Source organism: Acomys minous (assembly GCF_964271855.1).
Source record: "Acomys minous genome assembly, chromosome: 3".
In the NCBI taxonomy this organism is placed as follows: domain Eukaryota; kingdom Metazoa; phylum Chordata; class Mammalia; order Rodentia; family Muridae; genus Acomys; species Acomys minous.
The window spans coordinates 31,831,985-31,856,845 of NC_140485.1; the positions used below are offsets into that span (position 1 = coordinate 31,831,985).

The window sequence follows — 24,861 nt, forward strand, 5'->3', positions numbered from 1 at the left end:
AGAGACCCTGTCTTCAACAAACAAATAAACAAATCAATCAATCCATCAATAGAATTTATCAGTAACCAAATTATAATGCCAATGAAGAACTGAGATTTTATTTAAATCTAGCCTTTTGTTTATTATACCTGAGAGGTACAATTTGTAAAAGTCTGTTTTCAAATGCAGTACAAAATCTGAGCATGTGCTGAGACTAAGCAGGTTCGGGCATTGCCTGAGACAGACTCCAGCACAGAGGAACAGCTAAAGTGAATTTGGAATCAGTGGCAAGGGTACCAAGTTACCATCAGCATTTACTTCTTAAAAGGCAGTTCCAGAAGACACACCTTGTTCTGATTAATAACTGAGCCATTTAAAAGAGATTCTTTTTCTTTCTTTCTTTCTTTTCTTTTCTTTTTTTCTCTCTCTCTCAATCTCTCTCTCTCTCTCTCTCTCTCTCTCTCTCTCTTCTCTCTCTCTCTCTCTCTCTCTCTCTTTAAGACAAGTTTCCCTGTATATCCTTGGCTGTCCTGGACTCACTTTGTAGACCAGGCTGACCTTGAACTCAGAGATCCACCTGCCTCTGCCTCCTAAGTGTTGGGATTAAAGGTGTGTGCCACTTTTCAAAGGATCTACCAAATGAAGAAAATCTGCTTATCGATACACTGTAGGACCTTACGTTTTAAGGAAACTTACTGACTCTCGGGGCCTGCATGTTAGCCTCAAGCAAGGTCAGAAGGAGAACACTTGGTAAAACCAAGCCATCAATTTCCAGCATGCTACTCCTACAGGCTTTGCAGTTGGAATGGACGCTTCTGGTTTGCAGCATTTTCGAGGCATTTGCCCTTATGAACTTGTGAAAGAAGCAATGGCCCATTCTTCAGCACACACACATGCTGGCACCTACTATATGGAGTTTTTAGGGAGCTTGCTCTGCAGTACACCCACGGTCTCTTCACTCTGTTCTCAGAATACTAGGCCTGTGTGAAGAGCAGACTTTGGTATACATTAATTATTTTTATCAACGTACACTACTGTCAGTAGGTCTATATTTGACAAGATTATAAATGTTGTCTGGTGGGGGGCACTGGGAATTAAACCTTGGGCCTCACACATGTTATGTAAAAGTTTGCTTTACCCTAGCCTATATCACCAGCTTTCCTTTTACAGTTTGAGATCAGGTCTCACAAAGATGCCCAAGCTGGCTTTGAATTTTTGATCCTCCTGCCTCAGCTCCTCCATGGCTGGATTTACAGTCTTAAACCTCCCTGCTTGTCTTGAAAAAAAAATCCTATAAAGAATATAGCTTAGGCAGTATATAATTAGCCTAGTTTACGCTGTTCAGTTCCAAGACTGAGGTTACTTATCCGGACTCTTTGGGATATGACAGTCACTCAGAGGAAGTGGAACAGTGCGGGATTTCAAACTACCACTTCCTGCTACACGAGGACGACTCTTTCCTCATGTGGCCTCCAATGCTTCTTGTTATGCCTTAGTGAGCGTCTCTACAAATAAACATGTAGTAGGATATGAGAACTTTGTCCAAAGATGAGTGTTCTCACCATTCAGGACAGACCCAGCTGCGCTCAGTGTGTGGGTCCAGAGAATGTGGGTAAGCTCTGAGGTTTTGTCTAAATTCTTCATGAAGAAGCCTCAGTGTTTTCTTTCTCTTGACCGCGAGAGATATATTTAGTTATCCAGAAGTATAGTCAGCCTGCCAGGGAAGTTATCCCCCAAAAAACATGAAGCAAGGCATTCCTTGGTAGACCTGGGGGCTGGGTGGGTGGGCCTTGTTTCAAAACAGCTTACAGACTCTGCCACAAAGTCTCATGTCCATGTGTTTTTCCTGGGAAGAAACTTCCAAGGAGGTTCCATGAAGGCTGACAGGCTCCATGAAGGCTGACAGGCTCCATGAAGGCTGACAGGCTCCATGAAGGCTGACAGGCTCCATGAAGGCTGACAGTCCCCATGAAGGCTGACAGGTTCCATGAAGGCTGACAGGTTCCATGAAGGCTGACAGTCCCCATGAAGGCTGACAGGCTCCATGAAGGCTGACAGGCTCCATGAGGTTGACAAGCTCCATGAAGGCTGACAGGCTCCATGAGGTTGACAAGCTCCATGAAGGCTGACAGGCTCCATGAAGGCTGACAGTCCCCATGAAAGCTGACAGTCCTCGTGAAGGCTGACAGTCCCTGTAAAGGCTGACAGTCCCCGTGAAGGCTGACAGTCCCCATGAAGGCTGACAGTCCCCATGAAAGCTGACAGTCCCCGTGAAGGCTGACAGTCCCCGTGAAGGCTGACAGTCCCCGTGAAGGCTGACAGGCTCCATGAAGGCTGACAGGCTCCATAAAGGCTGACAGGCTCCAGGAGGGCTAACAGGCTCCATGAATGCTAAGAGGCTCCAGCAAGGTCTGTGCTGCCATCTGGCTTGCTCACATGCAGGACTGCTCTTTTTATCGGAATTATTTTCAGATTTTTTGCAAGGGGAGGAGTTGCCCATCTTAAGTACCAACTCAGTATTAACTCTCTATGTAAAAGTTTTTATTCAAAGTTCTCCTAATATGAACACCAGAAACTTCATTTTTTCTACTAGAGGAAAGAATGGAGGCTTAGTGAAATCAAGTGGCCACAACCCAGGGTAAAAAGGCAGATGTGTGCCCACAGAATTCCCTTGTATTTTGAAGCTTTAAGAATAACATAACTGAATGCCCAAGTCTGTCCTTGCCTTTAAAGAGCTTTAAATTCAGGTGGAAATAAGAGTTGTTTATTTATTAAGTGAGGTTTATTAGTGGGATGCCATAGCACTAATTTAGTTTATTGTTTGATCTAAAGCTCCTGAGTGAGTCCCATCTTTTTAAGTAGGCTTTTGGACTTGGTGAGTATTAGACTGTAACTTTACCGTTAGAGAAGGAGAGGAGAGGAGAGGAGAGGAGAGGAGAGAGAGAGAGAGAGAGAGAGAGAGAGAGAGAGAGAGAGAGAGAGAGAGAGAGAGAGAGAGAGAGAGAGAGAGAGAACGAGAACAAACTTCCTAACAGCTTGCCTATATGATTCTATTGGGTGGTAGGTAGTGTAGGAGTTGGAACACTGGGTATTTACTTTCACTTATTATCTATTTTCCAATGACCTCTTTTATGATGCTCATTCATACCTTGAGTCAAACAGAAGGAAGGGCAGCCTTCTTTCAACTTCCTCCATGATCACTTCCTTGATGGGCGTGACCTAGGGTCTTGGAAAAGACAACTTGAGAGTAATGGTGCTTTTGAGTAACCAGGGAGACAAATTTGAGGCATTAATGAACAGCAGATATTTCCCATATGACTGGTTTCCCTCTTTCATAAAAAAGGTGAAAATCAAAGTAAGAAATCAGCCTCCAAGTTGTTGGTTTGTTGAATTCAGAGAAAGAACTGCCAGTATGAAATTCTGAGAACAGGGGTGGGGTGGGGGATGTTGGAGAGATGGCTCAGCAATTAAGAATCTTTGTAACTCTTCCAGGGGACTCAGATTCAGTTCCCAGGACCCTTGGAGGCTCAAAACCATCTGAAGCTCCAGTTTCAGGGGAATCTATTTCCTTAATTAGATCGCTCTTGGCACTGCATGCACATGGCACACAGATATACATGTAGGCAAAACACTCATATACATTAAATAAATAAGTAAATATTTTTTGAAAGTGCCAAAACATGGCCCTTATTTCTTTCTTCTGTCTTCTTGGACAGCATTACTCTATACCTGGTGACCCAGTGGGGTGGTTGGGCACATATGTTAAATTCTGCTACTTCCTTTGAAAATGAAGATGCAACCTGAATGGAAGTCTACAGAGAGTGATGAGGTCTGGGGTTCCAGAGACAAGTGAAAGAAAAACAAAGCACACAAGTTGATATTTCTGGATTAATTTCAAGCATCGGCTTTAAATATCTATCCTTCTGCCCAAATATAAGGTGAACTTTCGATCGCAAAACAAAATTATTTCCCAGAAAAAAGGAAGTCACATTTCATATACATCATGATGATGTCATGGCTTTTCTGCTCTTAAAATACCTGAATTTGGACCAACAACAACAACAACAAAATTACTGCTAATGAAAGACACAGGGGGGCAAAATGATGTAAATTAAAGTCCGTTTGGTGTGTCTATGGAGGTCATCTGGCAGGCTGATTAAGGAAAATAGAAGGAAGAATAATGTGTCGCCAACATAATAGTTATTCTTGATCTTAGCTCTGAAATGTGAGTGCGAGATATTTTTAAAAATAAGCCTTTTAGACGTCACCTAAGAATGCAATTCGGTAAGTGGCACATTATGGAGATTACAAATATAGACCTACAGGAAATGAAAAAATGAGCAAATGTGATACAAATGGATGACTACAGTTTGGGGTGACATTTCCAGTGCCAGTGTTGTTCACAGACTCTAAGCAGCATTAGCTCTTTGTCTTAGAAGGACGTGGCACTGGTGAGCTAGAAAACTGTTGGGGGAGATGTGTGGTGACCGTCAAGGAGAAAGATGGCTTTAGAAAGTGAAAATGAAAAACTACAGCTTTTTAAATGTCAGCACATAATTGTACTTGATAATGATAATTATTATAAATAGTACGGTGCAGTGCTGGGAATGTAAGTGAAGGTTTTGTACCCAATAAGCAAGTACTCTACCTTCGAGCCACACCCTCATTTCCAACGTTTCACTTCATACAAGTAATTTCATATGCAAAATGTACATGTAAATGTCATTTTGAATATATCATAACTAAGTTGCCAACTAAATATTTCAAGCAGATATTTGACTTGTGCTTTTTTGTCCCTAGAAGCATGCATCTTGATAGTGTATGGGGCAGGTAGGTTGTTTGTCAAGTTATATGTCCTTAAGTGGTCAAGCTATCAGGAAGATACTTTTTTGTTTTACAGGTGAAATAACTAAAATAAGTTGTCAACTTGAGGTCTCGTACTTAGTAGGCAAAGGGGATTCAGAATGGAGCTTGGGCTTTCCTCATATCACTTGGTCCTTTAGAAACTATGAGACCCTAACAAGTAGACAAGAGAAGTTCACACAAATGCTTCCAAGTTTACTGTGAGCAAGATTTTTTTTACCTGTGAGAAACTGCTGCTTATGTACACACACACACACACACACACACACACACACACACACACACACACACCACACCACACTCACACACACACAAAGGGGTGGGGAGGGAGAGAGAAAGGAGGCAAGATGCTACCAATTACTGCCCTCCCTCTGAGATTGACTCTTATAGACTGGAAAGACTCTGACACAGCAGGACATTTGTGAACGCTCTGTGCCCAAGACGCTACTCCTTTTGGAATCACAGATATTTGTAAATGTACTGATCCACCCTGACTCTGTGGGTCAGATTTTAGTGTTTCCTAAAATCACTTGTGGTTTGGCTTCACAACACATAAAGTTTCCAGATCATTGCATCAGCCCAGTGGGTTACAAAGCCTATAACTTGTCAATGTGGCTTAGTTATTATGATGCTCAAACCTTTGCCAGGAATAGCCAAGTTTTCCTCAAGGGAAAGTGGTCACTCCCTGGGCTTTGGGTGTGTTGATTCTGATAACATCAGTTATTCTGTTGCCACCACACGTGGAGCCACGAGTGGATTCAGACATTCTAGGTAACGCCCCAGTATGATGAACGGAAGAGGCTAGTATACTAGGAGTGTGAACACACACACACACGCACACACACACACACACACACACACATACACACACACACACACACACACACAGAGAGAGAGAGAGAGAGAGAGAGAGAGAGAGAGAGAGAGAGAGAGAGAGAGAGACAGATTTTGAGAGACAGCAGTCCTGAGGTTCAATGAGAGTTTTGATAAATGGTAGACATTATTGACTTTATACAGAAAGACTTCATATTCAACAGCCTGGGCTCCAAGGACCAATTAAGCTGGATTCTAAAGACAATTGTATTATGCATGTGTTTCTGTTGGCGTGAAGCTCTTATGTAAGACTTTTTTTTTTTAACCTGTCTGGACAAATTTGTCTGTCTTCTCACATTACACATCTATAGTGTCAGTCTCTTCATTTATTCAGGTTATCTCAAAGGTCTAGTGTACTTGATTGACAGGCGTTCTTAAAGTTATCATTTCATTTATACATATAAATATATATATATATGATAATTTGATGCTCATTTATCAACAGAGAGTGGGATTTTGATGCAAGATAAATTTGGAATGAGACAATTTAGGACAATTACCCAAACCATTTTTACCTTTGCACCTTTTCTGTTTTGTCCCTGCTGGTCTTGACTTTAACAGAACCCCTATTCAATCAAACAACCAACCAAGTTAAAAAAAAATTCCTTCCCCTCAAAACCCACAAAAAGTTAAGTGTAAGCAAAACAGGCTGTTGGCATTCATTGTGGTTGAATGCATTTCTGATCTTTCATTTTAGGTCTGCTTGAAAGGAACACCTGTCTGCGAGTGTACTTGCTGGGAATTCTGGCCACTTGTATTTCTTCTCCTTAACTCACTGAATCTCTAGGTAAGTGGTCTAACTTTTCTATATTTTGTGATGAAATGGGGGAAGCACTGTGAAATTGTTAGCTATTCTCTTGTATCACTGGGTGAGAAATGCTTCGCTTCTATTAGGTACTTCTCTGCTACTTTTTTCATGGAAGGATTAAAATAGTTATGAAAACTGGCAGGAAGTCTCAAATTGCTAAGAGCATTGGGTGTGCATGTCTTAAAATTAGCAGCCAGGGTGAAGGTCATTTCCACATTTCTATGCCGTATATTTGCATTACCTTCATGGTCTCTAAGGGTTTCTTTTAGTCAATTTGCATGTGTAATTGGTAAAACATTCAAAGTGTGCAGGAGAAATAGGCTAACCAACCCACTGAAGGATTCCGAGGGCTGAGAGCTCATTACACCGGAGGGCTAAAATGCTGTGGGGATGGGTCCCCGAACTCTGCTCCCATATGTGCTTCTAGTAATGGACAAAAGTTCCTTGACAACTTTATTCATAGCTCTTCCAAACTAGAAACCATTCAATGGGGTAAGTACACAGTGCTTGTTATATTCATGCACATGATGTGAGAGTAGCAGTGAAAAAGAATGAATTATTGACCTTATTCGAAACAAGTTGTCCATCTCTACAGATAGGGATTTGGGCCAGATGCTTGGACCCAGAAGGTGGACTCAGGAAGACAATGAGTTTAAGGTCAGTCTAGGCTACAGAGTGGGACCCTGTCTCAAAAAACAACAACAACAGCAACAACAACAACAAAAAAACCCCCAACAAACCAATACAACCAACCAACATTCCCTCTAAGACCCAAACAGGGCTTTGCACTAGTTTTCTATTATTATATAACAAAACACTACAAAGAACAGTTTAAAATAACATTTATTAATTCACACTGTTCTATGAAACAAAAGCCAAGTGTAACATGGCTGTGTTCTTGGCTCACAGTCTTAAAAGGTTGGAACCAAAGTGCTGGGCTCCTTCCTGGTAGCCCTGGAGAACTGGCTTTCAAGCTAATGTATGCTGCAGGCTAAATTCACTTTCTTACTGTTGGGAGACCAAGGTCCATGTGCCCTTGGGGGTTGGACTTTAGCTATAGGCTGTGCACAGCCAATTATTTCACATTATCCTCTTGGCATCCAAAGCCATTGGAAAAGCTTCTCTTGCGTGGCAGGCTTCTGATGGTGGTTCAAAGCTCTCCTTTTTAGAAAGGACATTAAGCTCTTTTTAGGGCACATCTGGTCATCCCACCCCTCCAGAGGTAAAACTCCACAACCGAGGGAAGCTCACTCCAGGCCTTGGTTACAATGTCATTCTTCCGAGCATCCAGTGCCTGGACTGAGTACTGACTGGCTGATGGGAGAAGATGGACGTCTATTGTGGCTAGAGTCTCCAGCTGTCTTAAAATTCCACTTACCACCCTTGTTAGCTTCATTCCAATCTCTGCTCTCTCAGTATAGTAAAGTACTGGGCTGGCGAGATGGCTCAATAGGCAAAATGAAGGGCTTGTTGCGCAAACACGAAGACCCGATTTCAACCCCATATTAAACAAGCAAACAAACAAACAAACGCCTGGTACAGCCCCTGCCTGTGTTCCGAACACCGAGGAAATGGAGACAGGAAGTCTTTGGGGCTCGCTGGCCAGATCAGCTAAGCGAATGAGTGAGCTCCAAGTTCATTGTCTCAAAAACTGAGGACCGGGTCTGGCATGGTGGCTCCTGCCTTTAATACTAGCACTTGGGAGGCAGAGGTGGGTGGATCTCTGCGAGTTTGAGAGCAGCTTAGTCTACATTGTGAGTTCTAGACCAGCCAGGAATGTGCGGCGCTGTTTCTAAGTAAGTAGGAAAGTAAGTAAGTAAGTAAGTAAGTAAGTAAGTAAATGTAAGTGGAGAGGGCAAGAACATACCAACACCAACCTCAATATGCATGTACACACATACATGTCCATTAACACACACATACACAAAAGGGGTTCCCAGAAAAGACCTATTTATAGTGTATATAATTTATTATGTATTTATTTTCAAATATGTACCTGTCAATACTGGTAAAGACTCATGAACACCTGTTCTTTGAATCCAGAAACCCCTCTCTGCTCTGTTCTGAGTGGATTGGTTAGGGTGCACTGTTGCCATTTTATCGCAATAATCCACGCTCAAAGCTAACTGCGTCTGCTTTGTCTATTTTGTTCACAATGCCTGGATTCTTTAAAGTATGTCTTGATTTGAGTCTGAGTTTGGTGGCGAAATCTTCTTTAGGCCTGTTTCTTTTGTAGTTTGTCAATAGTGTTTTCTAATTTAGATGCTGAGTCTAAGGATGCAGAAGGCGCATTAGATATGCAGTTTTATGAATTAGATCGTTGTAGGATCCAGTATAAACAACCCCAAGAAATACAGCTAAGTATCAGGAGATGGCAAGCAGTCCTTTGAAAAGAGAACTGAATTCTTTAGCAACCTTTATTGCCAGAGGGTACAAGTGGAAGAAATTAAGTTAAGCCATCCTTTAATTTATATAAATAGTCAAGAAATGGCAATTGACTCTGTTTATAGCTCTGTTTAAATCTACTAAGATATGTAAACTTTGTACAACAAAAGTACATCTGTTTCCTGGATGTACTGTTGGAGTTGTCCTGATTTTAAACTCAGACAGGGCTTGGTCCCTGGACTGTAATCAGGCATGATCACAGGTAGATTTCTGAAAAGCTTTGGGTCATGGGCAGGTAACAGATGATCCTGGAAATACTCCTCCAGCACAGTTAAATCAGGGGAGTGGAAATCTCTTCCCTTGTAATAGCCTACTAACTGAATTCTCCAATTATGGAGGCCTGTGTGATGTGATTCTTAATTAAAGTTAGCGATTGCTGTGTGGTGCTGATGGGAGGAGGTGGCCCTGCTTTTGACTTTGGATAAAGTTAAGATGTGGAGGATGCTACTCGGGTATAAAGCCCTTCTGGAGGATTTCTGAGCAAAGTGGTTGTTATGTTTTATAACAAATGAAGCAACTGTTCACCTTGATGTTCTGCAGTATCTCAAGGTCACTGTCGCTTTTTAGAAGCCTGGGCATAGACTACAGTTGGAAAATGTCTTAATTAGGGTTACCATTACTGTGAAAAAAACACTATGACCAAAGCAACTTGGGGAGGAAAGGGTTTATTTGGCTTATAACTTCCATATAACTGTTCACTATTGAAGGAAATCAGGACAGGAACTCAAACATGTCAGGAACCTGGAGGCAGGAGCTGATGCAGAGGCCATGGAGGGGTGCTGCTTACTGGCTTGCTCCCCATGACTTGCTCAGCCTGCTTTCTTATAGAACTCAGGACCACCAGCCCAGGGATGGTACCACCCACAATGGGCTTCTCCCATCAATCATTAAATAAGAAAAGGCTGTACAGGCTTGCCTACAGCTTGATCTTCCAGAGACATTGTCTCACCTGAGTCTCCTTCTTCTCTGATGACTTTAGCTTGTGTCAACTTAACATAAAACCAGCCAGCACGAAACCCAGAGGCAGCCATTCTCAGAGCCAGCATGAAAAGATAAACCTGGGTCAAGTCTGACTTGCGACTGATAATGTGCATTTCAGCCGCAGAACCTTTCAGATACAGCTCAACTCTTCTTTCTAAAGACTGTCTCAGTGGATTAATTAGCCATTAATTAGTAAATATTTATATTATTACTGTGATTTTTAAAAATTATCATGTGAATGGAGAGCTTGCTATAGTGGCCCCAGTAAGTAATTTAATTTAATTTAAAATCTCTTTCTTTAAAATTTTCTATTATTTACATTATACTATATATAATTTTATAAGTACATAATTGTTAAATTGTTACTGTGTATATATACTTGTGTGTATGGTGTGGGGACAGGCAGGTGTAGATCAGAGGATAATTTTGTGGAGTCAATTTTCTTCTTGCACCTTTAGTTGGGTTCCGGGGATTGGGATGAAACTCAGGTTGTGCTAAGTGCCTCTCCACACTGAGACATCTTAGAGACCCTGTTTATTTGTTTGGTTTTGAGACAGTCTCTTGTGTCCCAGGCAGGTCTCAGATACAGTATGTAGCTAAGGATGACATTTAACTCCTTCTCTTCCTGCCTTTTCCTTCTGGGTCCTGGGGTTACAGGCTTGTGCTACCACACCTGCCTTTTCCTGTGGTGCTGGGGACTGAACTAGAGTGTGCGCTGGTTCCTGCATGAGCACAGGCACCTACAGAGGCCAGAGGCATCAGATTCCTTGAAACTGGACATACGTACAGTTGTGAACTACCTGATGCAGGTGCTGGGAACTGAACTCAGGTCCTCTGCAAGAGCAGCAAGCACTCTAACTGCTGAGCCATCTCTCTAGCCTGGATGCCTGGACCTCACATTCTAAGACAGAAAGAGAGGAGAGGAGAGATAAAAAAAAAATTAGGTATACTATCAAAGTAGAATTTTATTTTATTTTATTTTTAAAGATTTTTTTAAAGGTTTATTTATTTATTATTACGTACACAGTGCTCTGCCGGCATGTACACCTGTGGTTCAGAAGAGGGCATCAGATCACGTTATAGATGGTTGTGAGCCACCATGTGGTTGCTGGGAATTGAACTCAGGACCTCTAGAAGAGCAGTCAGTGCTCTTAACCGCTGAGCCATCTCTCCAGCCCCGAATTTTATTTTATTATTACAACTTTATGTTAATTTCTTTAAAATTTTAACACGTAAGCATTTTATCTCTCATCTAGCATATAAGTTTCATTAGATACAGGAATATATGTTTAAAAATTTTTTAATTGGGAGCATTATGGGGCTTGTGGCTTAAGTTTAGTCAGTAGAATGCATGTCTAGCACGCACAGAGTTCTGAGTCCAATCCCTAGCACTGCATGAATGTGGGTGTGGTGGTCCATACCTGTAACTCCATCAACTCACTCAGGAGGAAGAAGGATCAGATCTTCAAAGCCATACTTCTTGGCTAACATAGTGAGTTTAAGGCCAGCCTGAGCTAAATGGAATTCTCTCTCAAACAACAAATTGGGCGTTAATCTCTGTATCCTAAGAGTCAGAATCCTAATTTCCATTCTGAATATGGCACAGACAACCCTATGTTCTGGGCAGGAAAGAGAAGGGCTGTCTTATGGGGCATCTGACTGGCCTAGCAAGAAAGGCCTATACGCTCTGACATTTGTTATAGCCAGGAAATATTTCTTGCCATACAATAAAAGCCACCAGTTATTAGAACCTACCCAGACATATGAATTACCCAGAATGCCTTTGATCATCTCTTAGAGGTTAAAACTCAATACATTAGTTAATGTCTATCTCAATTTGACCAAAATACAACGTAAGGGAAGAAGGCTTTATTTTAGCTCCTGGCTTCAGGAGGTATTGCCCATCATGGCAAGGAAGGCATGTCAGGGTTCATGGGGGTGGAAGGCTATGTTAGAGACATCTCTTATCATTGCTGACCAAGGAGCTGCAGGAGCCCTGCACTGGGAGTGCTCACCCCTAGTGATGGACTTCCACCAGCTAGCCTGTACAGCCTAGAGGCTCCCTCTGCCCAGAATCGTGACAGAGAGCAAGAACTCAAAACACAAGTCAGTGGGGATCATTCCAGAGTCAAGCCACGACGCCAAGCAAAGATCTACAAACAGACTAACAACAGCAGCAACAACCAAAACCAACAAGAGAAGTAAAGAAACGAAAAGGGCAACAAGACAAGTGGAAAATTCAGGAGCAGATCTGCTCAGCAAAGTAGCAGGACGAACTGTATCATAAATGAGCAAAGGACAAACACTTAAATAAGTACCAGAGGATAAAGTTGGAGAAGCAAACACCAAGAAGAAAATGTAAAACGAAAGGGGTAGAGGATCCGTCTGGGTGATCCAACTTCAACTGCAACAAGTTCCCAAAGAAGAGAATAGGACCCCCCCCCCCGAAAAGTGGAGAAAGACTTGGTGGTTAATATTGTCAACTTGACAGGATGTAGAGTCACCCTGGAGACAAATCTCTGGTGTTGCCTGTGCGGCAGCTTCTAGGTGAGGTTGAGATGGGAAGACATGCCCTACCTGTGGGTGGCACCACCCCTATGCTGCAGCTCTGGACTGAATACAAAGGAGAAGGGAGCTGAACACCAGCACTCAGCTCTCTCCGTGTGACTGATGTAAGGAAGGAGGAGGGAATGTCCTTATGTACTATTCGACTTGTTTGGTTAATAGATAGCTGGACATGAGCTAATGCTAAGGCACAGAAAACCAGATTGGTTGCTATTATTAACTAAGAAAAGCAAATGTTTTACAAAAAGAGAGGTGAAGCCAAAGTGAGATTATGATTTTGCCCATGAAAGATGCTAATTAAATACTGAAGGTTAATTGAATAAGAAGTCAATATTGGAAGAACACTATCTGTGTGTGTGTATGTGGATGTGCACAAGTGGTGTGTTTGTGCATATGTGTGTGTGCAGATGTTGGGTGTGCACGTGTCTGTCAAGAGGTTGATGTAAGACATTCCACTTCTGTTTTCTTTAGTAGGAATACAACAGGTCAAATATGTAGGAGAAAATCTAAGAAAGTAACAGGTAACAGAAATATAAAGTATGACGTGGAATAAAGAGTGGAAAGTGCTTGCCTCTGAGCCAGGCGAGGTGAAAGACTTTGTTTTGCTTTATAGTAAGACTTGAGGTGCTATTTGACTTCAAGATGGCTTGATTCATACTGTGCTGGCTAGTGTTTTGTGAACCTGACACAAGCTAGCCATCTGGGAAAAAGAACCACAACTGAGAAAATGCCTCCATCAGACTGGCCTGTATGCTAGGGTACAGGGCATTTTCTTGATTAATGATTTATGTGGGCGGGGCCAAACCATTATGGGTGGTGCCACCTGGGCAGGTGATCCTGGACGGTATAAGAAAGCGGACTGAGCAAGCCATGCTGAGCAGGCAGAGCTCCTCCATTATCTCTGCTTCAGTTCCTGCCTCCAGGCACCCGCGTTGGCTTCTCCTGACGGAGGAGGAGTGTAACTCGCAGGCAAAATAAACCCTTCCCTCCCCAAGTCACTTTTGGCCATAGTCTATCATAGCAATAGACACGAAGCTGGGGCAATACATATACATTTTTTTTTTAAATGAAATTTAAATTTTTAGTTAAAAAACTAAAAATAAAAACAAGTGACAGTACAGAGCATCACATGTACGCATAGGCACACACACACAGAGGGAGGGAGAGAGGGAGACAGAAACAGAGACAGAGAGGCAGAGAGAGGGAGAGAAACAGAGAGACAGAGACAGACAGATAGACAGACGTGTACATATCATGGAATAGGAAGACAGCCAGAGCTTAGTCCTGATTGACGCCTGGAGGCAAACACTGGTTTTCCTCTATTCCCAGTGTCTGTGGACAAATTCAGGTTCAGAATTGTGCTGAGGCTCCTCCATGCCTGGGCATGTGGCGTCCATCCCTGCTGCAAACTGTCGCACGGGAAAAGCTGAGCAGCAAGGAAAGATCACACCGAAGAGCACGCTCACTTTTGCACTTCAGCTTGGCTGTGGTAGGGTCCTGAGATGCTATCTCCAGGAAACAGGACATTCACGCTGCTTTGACTCAAACTCAGTGCCGTGGGCTTGTGGCAAGGACATAGATGATAAGGACAGCAAAGGTCTCACTTTACAAACCACCGAGGGTGCATGTGGCCTCTGACTCACCTTCCTAGACTCTCCAGGCTTTCAAAAGTGCCCGCAACAGAAGCAGCTGCTGGGACAGTTCCCGATTCCTTTCTTTTCTTCTCCTTTTTAAAAAGAAAATCGAAAATAAAATTTGAAGACAACATACTCTGATCGGAGCTCTTCTCCCTCATCTCCTCCCAGTTTCCATTTTCTTCAAACTGTTACAATTCTATCTTATTTCAACTCATGCTGAAAGATGACACCAAAGGGTGCCGTGCAGGTCCGATCTTGAGACAAGATTACAGGATGAGCGGCACATTTATAGTGAAACCTCATTTATTTTACGTTTAAACTTTATAGCACATTTTTTTTCAGAACTGAAATTCTTTCCTTAAGTGATTCTGGGACTAGGTGTATATGTGGATATATTGCCATACATACATAGATGTACACATATTATATATACATACATACACATACACATACGTATATATATGTATATTATATATGCAGTATGTTTATGTAAAATGTGTACCTGAAAATAAGAACTATGCAGAGAAGGGAGAGATAGGGTGAGGGAAAGAGAGAGAGAGATTCAAACTGGCTATTAATTTTTATTTTTCTGTGTTTAATACTGGTGACCTACCATCTAAACACTATACTCTGAAACTAGGTAAAGTGCTTGCCATCCAAATGTGAGAATCCCAGTTTGACCCCCATCGCCCATTTAAAAAGTCAGTTGCGGAAGTGCAGGCTCGTGACCTATATACCAGACAGGTGGTTTATGTTTATTCCTGAAGTTTCCTAGTTGCCAGCCTTGGTTAACGTGGAGACCAGACCCAGGCACCAGTGAGAGATTGTCTCAAAACCAAGATGGATGCTTCCCAAGGAACACCACCCGAGGCTGCCCTGTGGCTTCCACATGTATGAACACCTTCACACACATGTGCACCTGCATACATGTGAATGTGTACACCTACATACAGGACACGTGTGTAGCCAGTCTTTGCTACTTTGTGGCTTCTTCTTTTTCCCACCGCTGTCCCCCTGGTTTCACTCTCTATCGCTAGGTAGGGAAGAAAGAAGGAGAGAGGGGAGAGAGAGCTGGAGATCCTTGAGTCTAATTTTTTTCTTTTTATTTCTTCTTTGACCAATAACCACCACCCTGCCTCTTGGGACCCTCGCATTTATATACCTTTCAAACATTTCCCAGAATTCCAAATACCACACATTTGCGGAATCTTTGCAGCTGGCAAAACCATGACTCTGCTAGAGCATGAGGCAAATCACAGTCAGCTGCTGCGGACAGTCCAAAGTAGCCCCACATCCCCACAGCTGGGATTAAAATGAATATTCTTATAATATTCATGTTTTTTAAATAAACCAAAATTCCAAAATTGTCCCTACACATGTGCACAGAACGTAACCTAAAAGAAAACCATACACCCTGTTGGCGCAGGGCTTGTTTGCGTAGAATTAATGAGATGTAATTTGGATAATAAATCAAAGTCAAATCAGAGACTCTGACTTCAGATTGATTTGTTCATCTGAAAACGTGACGAAGTCTCTTGTTCTTCCCGTACATATGGATGGATGAAAGTCATTCGGAACTCTTGATATTGCACTATGATTATGAAAGATCAACGGTTAGCTATAGAATACTTTGAGACACGGGAAGATCATAATTGAGAGAACAATAGAGTCTTGTGGACACATTTCTAAAACTCTCTCCAGCCCCCACTCCCTCTCCAGGACCTCACACCATAGCCGAGATTCACTTCAAACTCACAGTAATCCTGTTGCTGCCACCTGACACACACACACACACACACACACACACACACACACACACACAGACACACACACACACAGACACACACACACACACACACACACACACACACACACAGACACACAAGTGCTGGGGTTACCCACCAAGTGAGCATACCTGGCTTCTCTGTCTTGTTCTTCCCCTGTATATTTGATTAAGCTCAGGAAAGAAGGAAGGACTTACCTACTGCTCATGCACACGCCAAGCATCCGTGCTTAATATGCTATACACACAATATTGAACGTATAACCAAAACTTACTTTTTGTTTGAGTGAGAAACCTAACTTGCTGATTTTTTTCTTTTTTAAGATTTGTTTTCCGCATGCCGGGCATGGTGGTACACACCTTTTATCCCAGCACTCGGGAGGCAGAGGCAGGAGGATCCCTGTGAGTTCAAGGCCAGCCTGGTTTACAAAGGGTGTACAGGACAGCCAAGGCTAACACAGCGAGACCCTGTCTTGGGTGGGGGCGGGGGGAAGATTTGTTTTCCATGTGTCTGAGTGTCTGTGCCAGGGAACATGGGTGCAGGTGCTGGAGTTACAGGTAATTTCAGACCCCCTACCTTTTACATAGGTGCTGGGATCTGAAGTCTGGCCCCCATCAGCATGTAGCAAGGGCTCTTAACCACTGCGCCATCTCTGTAGCCCCCAGGCATAAAATCGCTATCAAGCTCTTTTAAGTAGCTTCAATCACAATGTAGAAGAAGACACAAAAGAAGAAAGTGTGCTTGGTCCATTAGATGCCACCCATCCCTGATTCTTCTTTAAAATCAACCTTTCAAAACAAGAGCCCGCTTCCCTCTGAGAGCGAAAAGGTGTGCTAGAGAAGACAGGAGATGGCTTTTACATCTGACTGAGCCAGCCTGGGTCAAAAGCTATTTTAGTGGGCAGTTCTAATGGGCAGGACGTGAAGTCTCAGGTGCGGCTGCCCTGTTGAACATCTGCGTTTGGATAGTGCTAGCGGTGTGGTGTGGTCAGAAGCTACCGACTCCCAGCGGGAGGAAGCAGGCTCGAGATGCGGCTCCCTTGCCATGCTTACTGTGTGCTCACTACCACTGTCACGTGAATTCCCAGAGCAGAGCGTAGTGAGACCTTGTGCAGTGTCCTTGGGCCTATGATCTTGAATGTGCACAGGAATCCAAATGACACTGAAAACACCCACTTTAGCAGGAGTGTGTCTGCAAATGCCCTGCAGGCTGGTTTTGTTGGTGAATATGAGGTAAATTAACTTACTTTTGATATTCTAATTCCTTTAGAGACTTCCATAATTGGCACCCAGGTCGTTAGAGTGAAGGAAGCTGCCAGGGCAGGCTGTCTCCTCCTCTGGCAGTCCCCAGCTCCAGATTTCCAAAGCTTAAGGTGGACATTTGATAGATCTCTGTCCTGAATGACTATTGCTCCGGAGGTTCCATTTGAGCCACAAGCTTTTCTTCCCCCTCTAGTTTGTTGTTGTAAGAATAGTCACAAAAATCTTAGAAGAAGGCTGGGGTGGAAGCTCTAGGTTCAGTAAGCTGGGCACAGTGGTGCATTTCTGTAACCCCAGCATTTGGGAGGGCAAGCGTCACTCTAGGGACAGTCAGGGTCATCCGAGGCTGTGCAGTGCTTGTGGCTGTTAGTGTAGAGCCCCAGTTTCCATAGTTTTCCAGTTAACCGATTTCTCTGCCACCCTGCCCTTGATATATAATGTATGTATGTATGTATGTATGTATGTATGTATGTATGTATTTCCCCTCCAAGAAAGGACATGAAAGAATATTTTTATGTTAGTAGAACCAAATAGGAAAAAAAAAACAGCCTAGAAGTTGTTTTACTTGGCAACTTATTGATCCTCAAATTGTTAAGTTTTACTTGGTGAGAAGGGTTGCTAATATGTTCCCTGCACAAAATGACCTCATTTCTACTAGGCTTGGTCCCTCCCCTCAAGAATGGAGCCCCACAGACTGCATGGATACTTTGAGGCTTTGTTCCTGGATGCCTCCAAAGACTCTACCAGAGAGGGCATTCTCCCACGATGGGCCCTCTTGACTGTCTCTTTGGAGTTTGCAAAGAGGTTTGGGTCACACACAAGACCAAGAGGCCCAGTTACTGAGAAAGCTCTCCCACGGAGAGGCAATATAGACAGGATGCTTCAAAGGCAGAGTAGAAGAGGGAGAAGGGATTTAAGAAAGATGCTGGTGGGGGTTACTGGTTGTTGGGGAATACTAGGCGAAGGTAGGGAGAAAAGTAAGCAGAGTAGAGAGAGATGCATGTTGATAGGTCTTTGTCTGTTTGTTTTTGAGAGAGGATTTTACTGCGCAGCCCAGACTAGCCTTGAATTTAGTAATGTAGCCCAGGCTGATCTTGAATTCATGGCAATTCCCCTGTCTCAGCCTCCTTAGTGCTGGGATTACAGGCATGAACACTCCATGTAGTGTGAAATCCTTTTTGGGGAATTTCCTCCTAGCGGGCCAGGTCTTTATGGAGGCTGTCTTTCTACACATGTTGTCCTCTGTGAGACAGTAATGGCCTCTTTGCTAATTAAGACAGTTGAATGCACTGAGGTTATTAACCAGTGAAACCTGTTCAAAGAGAAACTTTTGTATTTGGTGAATTCCTGTTAGAAGATTCATGGCTATAGTTTTTTTTAAGGGCCAGAGTTTGAGATGAATTCCACTCTGAGGCTTTGGTCACCTCTGGGTTTCTAATGAATGGCTGTGGCTGTTTATGGTAAAGGGCAGAAGATCATCTTTGGGTCTCTGGCTGGGATTTTAATAGTCATTCACTTGGGACTTTCTGTGGTGAATCTCATTAGAGACGAGTTGGGTCCTTTGGACGGTGACTCTCACCCTGGCAGGCATTACCTGTGTTACTCTTAGTCTGTTGGGGGGATTAGGGTGTACCTTATGGTCTGATTGCTGTTTTTACGGTTTTCCTTGTTTTGCTGCTCTAAAAACTGGGTGCATCTTATGGTCAGGTGTGTCTTATAGTCTGAAAAATACAGCAACTGTTTTAATACAATACATTTTTTTTATGGCAAAGATGCTTTTGTAGTTCGCTGAAGGAGAGGTATTTCTTTCCGTCATAGCAGTGTTATTGCCTGTTTTTGTGATGATGGCCATGGAGTTTGGGGATGGGGTGTGTTGGTGATGAACGCGCTTAAGAGGAGAGTTCACTTTCAGTTACAGCTTTCTAGATGTGTCCTAGGGCAGGGAAAATGACCACTTGAAATGAAGGCAAAAGCTTTTTTCCTGTATTATGAGCACGAAAAATACATTTCTGGGTAAACAGGTCTTTTCTTTGTGAAGCTATTGTCATTCCATTTTCCACACACATTTCAAGCCTTTTTCCAATAGAGAAACAGAAGCACCCACTGTAGATCTGGCAAAGTAGCCGTACATGTCCCATCCACAAGGACAGAATAAAAGGTTGTTGGTGCTCAGCATTCCAGACTGAAAATATCCATCTGTGGAAAGAAGCTCGCAGAAGCCAGCATTCTTTAGGGGTTGCAGAGTCAATACTATTGAGAATGAGGAGGTGATGGAACGCAGAGTTTTCCTCTCTTGCCTCACTCTGGAGAGACCAACCGAATGAGAAGAATTTCAAGTGATGCTCTACGAAGATTCTGCACAATTTTTAGAGGACCTTTACTTGTTCTGAGTAGGAGAGCAAACTCAGTGGTTCGGGGAGTTACTCATTCACTCATTTGATGTATTTGGGGAAACCCAAGAAGACTCCCTTTTCCAAAAATATCTTTCCAACCAGCGATGTACCTGTAGTTCCATAATTAGAGATTGAATTTTGGCTCAAAGAATCATTCCATTATCACATAAATAGTCCTGGGAGTTAGCCATGAAATTAATATCTAGTTAACACGTTGGCAGAAAAGAAGTCATTCAAGACTGGTATATCAGAATTCTAGACTCTTGAAGCACATTCTTTGTGCTACATAGAGTTATGATATTTTCCCCCAAGACTCCCCCTTCCTCACCAGTTCACATGTTAGCTCATCCCAATGTTGGGGGTGGTAGAAGTCATGAGATCGAAAACCACGGCTGCAACTCAGTGCAAGTTTTGGGATTGATCTCCTCAATTTCAGTTAAGTAAGATGAAAAGGTTATAGGGCTAAACATGTAGATGGGTAAGGAAGGAAAAAGTTTAATTTTCATAGGGATGGACAGTTCTGGAGAGAAGTTGTATTGAAGATGCTTCACGGTGGTCAGGCAGTAGAATTCCTGAACAGATTGGTGTTCATTTCAGAAACGTTGGGTGACAGGTGTGGGGGAGAGGAGGGGCGGGGTAGTACCAAGCATCAGCAAGAACATGAGAGAAACTTGGACAGTAAAGACATCAACGATCTGAAAGCAAGTTTAATAGCGATGGGGTAGAGGTCTTTTGGCTGTAGGTGATTGTAAAGGAGGAGGAGGCTGTGAGAACAGCTACCCAAGCTTGCTCTGTCCTCTCCTGGATTCCAACATGCATATTGATGTCCGCAGAAGGAGCACAAGACAAATGGTTCTGATGTTTGCCAATCGGACTCAGCCATGTTAAACCTTCTTGAATCTGGCTCCAGCTACTGTGTCTAAGCGTCGGCAGACTTGGACCAGTCAGGGGGCTAGATCTGAGAAGTTCCTCAGATCGGGACTCTTTGTATCTCGTTTTGGAAGACTGGTGCTATCCCAAGGATGATCCTGTCTTGACTGCGCATACTTGCTGGAGCAAGATTTCAAGAGAAGCCACGGAGAGGAGTTAGTTTGAGAGAATCCACAGGATCAACAAACATGTGTTTAAACAGTTCCTTAATGGCCACAAAACTAATAAAAACCAACAGCTAGTTGTTCCCAGAGATTCTGAATTTTGGCTGCCCCTCAAGACCAGCTGTACAAATAAGGTGTAACGCAAGAGATGCTTCCGGCAAACAAATATATAAATGGCTATAAACACAAAGTGTAAAGATCCTCTTTCTCATCCCCAAATGTTTTCATCTGGAGAAATAATTTAAATTTTTAAAAATGAATTTCCAATTGACAGGCAGAACAGATAGATAGATAGATAGATAGATAGATAGATATAATAATAGAAAACTAATTTTTACTATCTGAGTGGTTTCCTTCTGCATCTTATTTTTCATTTTGCCAATCAGAACATAAATTTCATTTCTAACCAAAGCTTTGATAACACGCTCCTGTTGGAGACATGTAGAAGAAATAAAGGGGTCCTAGTGTGGGGTTCTCTAAGTTTCCCTGGAGGGCTTGTTCCAAGAAAGACTGCTGACGACACCCTTGCCACTCTGTCTGGTAGTTCTGACTTAGAAACTTCAAGTACATGTATTCAAGAAGGAGCACACGGTGTGTACGGCTTGTTTCCTGGCCAGCAGCATCGTGACCACCCTGAGAACACGAGATTGCCCTGGGCACTTAGAGTTCTTGGTTTCCCATGGTGGTTCTCTGCAACAAATGGAGTAGCTGCTCTCCTTCTCACGGCTGGCACCAAGCAGGGCCTGAGCCACTGAGTGGGGGGGAGGAAGTGAATGGGGATTCTTCCGGCTTCCTCCTTGGCAGTGCTTCCAACCTCTTTCTGCATCCTCTGCAACCACATGAGTACTTTTCCCAAGTGACTGGCATCTTACCGCCGTTTTTAACTATCCCTCCCCCTTACCGCCAACCTCTCCCTTCTCACTTCAAGACAGCGTTCTTGAAAAGTTGAGCCTTTTACTCCACCAAGCAGTGGGCTGAGCGCAGCTGTCAGAGGCCCTGCTTTATAGGCTGTTTCAGTCCAGAGGGATTCAGCAGGATGACCTCACTGAGAAAGAAACCACACTTAATAGTTTTAAATGGAACTGCCCTTAACTGGGTCACCCTGAACCACTGAGCACACTTCTTGTTTCAAATGAATGTGGTAGTTTGGGCCAGAATGAGTTGTTGGCAAGATAGTTTAAATGGTTTTGTCTTTGAGAGATGAACCAACACCTTCTAATAGCAAGCACTAAGAGGAAGCGTGGGATGGGTTGTCTGACATTCATCCTGAGCGTTGGACTCAACTTCTGGAACCCTTAGGGAAACTGACAACTTTTCCTCTCTTTTCCTTCTTTCCCTCCCAGCTCCCCTGCCCTTCCCTCTTTCCCTCTTTCTTCCCTTCCCTCTCACACTCCCTTTCCTTTTCCCTCTCCTCTCCTTAATGAGGAATTTGTGGGATACAGTCCTTCAGAATAAAGTCTACAGACTAGAGAGACAGTTTAATGGATGCAGTGCTTGTCCAAGGTACACAAAGCCCTGGGTTTGACCCCCCAGCACCCTGTAGCATGAGCCAGGTGTGGCAGTACATGCCTGTAATCCCAGCATTTGTGAGACAGGGAAGCGGGGGGGGGCTCCTCAGCAAACTGGTATTGTTTTTAAATTATCTGTATTGTCAGTATTATCAGTATGCCTGGCTAGAAATCAATTAAGACACTGACACTTGTTATATTTTAAAATAGCCTTAGTTAACCTGGGGCAGGGCAGACATTAATCCTGTAAACTTCTTCCCATAGTGGGGCAGGCATGGGATCCCTGCCTCAATCCCATGCCATCTGCTTCCAATAACTTCTATCAAGCTACCTCCCATCCATAATCCCAAATACTTGCTAATGTTCTTCATCTGGGCCGAATCTCCATCCATGCCGGCCATGTGCTTCTCCTCCATCTACCCCATGGCGGCCTTCCTCTCCTCCTTGGGTCTTTTTCCTTCTCCTCATGGCAGTCTTTTTTCTTCATCCCAGAATTCCTCTCTCTCCTCTCTCTAAACCCAGGCACCTTAGCCATACCTCTATCTGCTCTGCCCTGCCCAGGTGGGCTGGTTTTTTTTATTAATTAGCATCAAAATACATCAGACCATCCCCCAACAAACTGGCTCCTTAGACAATCCAATTCTGGGTTCAGTTGCGAGACTCTGACTCAGTGGAGATTGACTGGGAGAGACATTAAAAGTCAACTTCAGGCCTCCTTGTGTACACATGCATATGTGTATCCATGCGCACACACACACACATACACACATACACACACACACATGTATGTATATATTGCCCATAAACACACACACACATACACACACACCTAAGATATTTAAATGTATTAAGTATTTATTCTGTTCTACTGTGATAAGCTCGCTATTGAATCCCTACAACTACCTTGAGAGTAAAGTTGGTAGCAGATATCTGCTCTTTCTGACTCAAACTAACTTTATTGTGACTTCATTTATTTGGTTGGTTTTTAATTGTTTTGCTGGGGTCTCATTATTAAGCTCACCCTAGCCTCAAACTTGTGATCACACACCCCATTTTTACTTGGATTCTGGGGATTTGAACTCAGATCTGTAAATGGAATTAGATATTCTAGTCATATTAATTAATGCTGGTTATTAATACTGTGGCAGTTATTCCTTAACCCTCTATTTTATGAGCAAAAGACACAGAGATTTGCATTTTAGATTTAATATAAGCCCTAGAGCTCTACAGTTGGGCAGATAATCAACCCTCTAAGCTATCTTGTCTGCTTCCCCACCAAAAAAAACAAAAACAAAAACAAAAACAAAAAACCAAAAAAACAAAAAAAACAAAAAAAATAATACTTGCATCTCTTTTATCTGGGCTGCTTCGGCCACGTGCTTCTAGTCCCCACCAGCCTATGCTGACCTCCTCCTCTTCTTCTTTTTCCTTCCTCCCTCAGCTTGTGGTCCTTCTGCGGTCCCCACAACTCGGCACCTTGCTCCGCTTCCCTCTCCTGCCCAGCCCAGGCTGTAGGCAACTCTATTAGCCAGTCAGGGACAATTAGGGAGGCAAGGTGCACATAGTATCATTTTAGATATATGAGAATTTGCTTATAGGGCAGTAAGGATCTTGGGGGTCAAAGCAATTAATATTTGCATGCATAGTAGCTCCAGATCAACCCCAGCACACATCTTCATAGTTTCTCTAGTCATTGAGCTATCACCCCAGACCCCTCTTGGCTAGCTTTTATTATGAAATCAATCAATCAATCAAAGCTGCCTCTGTCCACGAAAGAACAGTGAAGCATCTCAGAATTTGAGTTTGAAATATTAACTACCATAGGATTTCTAGAAGCAATCTTTCCTAAGTCTCCTAGGTTTCTGAGAGTGACACTAACTTTTGGTCTCAGACCTCTAAAGGGGGAAATGATTTTACCAACACTGGTAAGCTTTCGTTATTCATAGTCACGGCCCAGGGATTTCCCTCTGGCTAAATCGCTGACTCAATACTTCTTGTTTTAGAAAAAAAAGGAAGTCACAGAAAAGCACCTGTTAATGAGCATAAAGTAACACTGTGTGTTTGTGTGTGTGTGTGTGTGTGTGTGTGTGTATGTGTTCCTTGACATAGATATGAACCCTGCTACATAGACATATGAACGCCATGGGTACTAGAACATGCCCGAAATCTCAGTAGTAAGAGAGGCAAGAGAATCAAGAGTTCAAGGCCAACCTGGGCAATCTCGAATCTATCTCAAAATAATAGAGGGAAAGAGAGATTATATAGTTGTTTCCCAAGATACCTATTTATTATTTTACCTTAAACATGATTTTTATTTTATTTTATTTTTTAATATATATTTTATTAATTTATTCATATTACATCTCAATTGTTACCCATCCCTTGTATTCTCCCATTCCTCCCTCCTTCCTGCTTTCCCCTTACTCCCCTCCCCTATGACTATGACTGAGAGGAAACTTCTCCCACTGTATATGCTCACAGGATATCAAGACTCTTCTTGGTAGCCTGTTATCTTTCCTCTGAGTGCCACCAGGCCTCCCCATCCAGGGCACGTGGTCAAATATGGGGCACCAGAGTTCGTGTGAAAGTCAGTCCCCACTCTCCACTCAACTATGGAGAACGCCCTGTCCATTGGCTAGATCTGCATGATTTTTAACTTTGCCCCTGAAAAG

General features: G+C 43.0%; 1 long non-coding RNA gene across 5 annotated transcripts in view; it reads left to right on the plus strand.

Moving 5' to 3' along the window:
* The window catches only part of LOC311594128, a 297,973-nt gene that overhangs the window by 106,531 nt on the left and 166,581 nt on the right, over positions 1-24,861 (plus strand). For all 5 annotated transcript variants that reach the window (XR_014777971.1, XR_014777972.1, XR_014777973.1 and 2 more), the window contains exon 2: positions 6,413-6,502. This is a non-coding gene — a long non-coding RNA (uncharacterized lncRNA). The remainder of the gene's footprint in view (positions 1-6,412; positions 6,503-24,861) is intronic.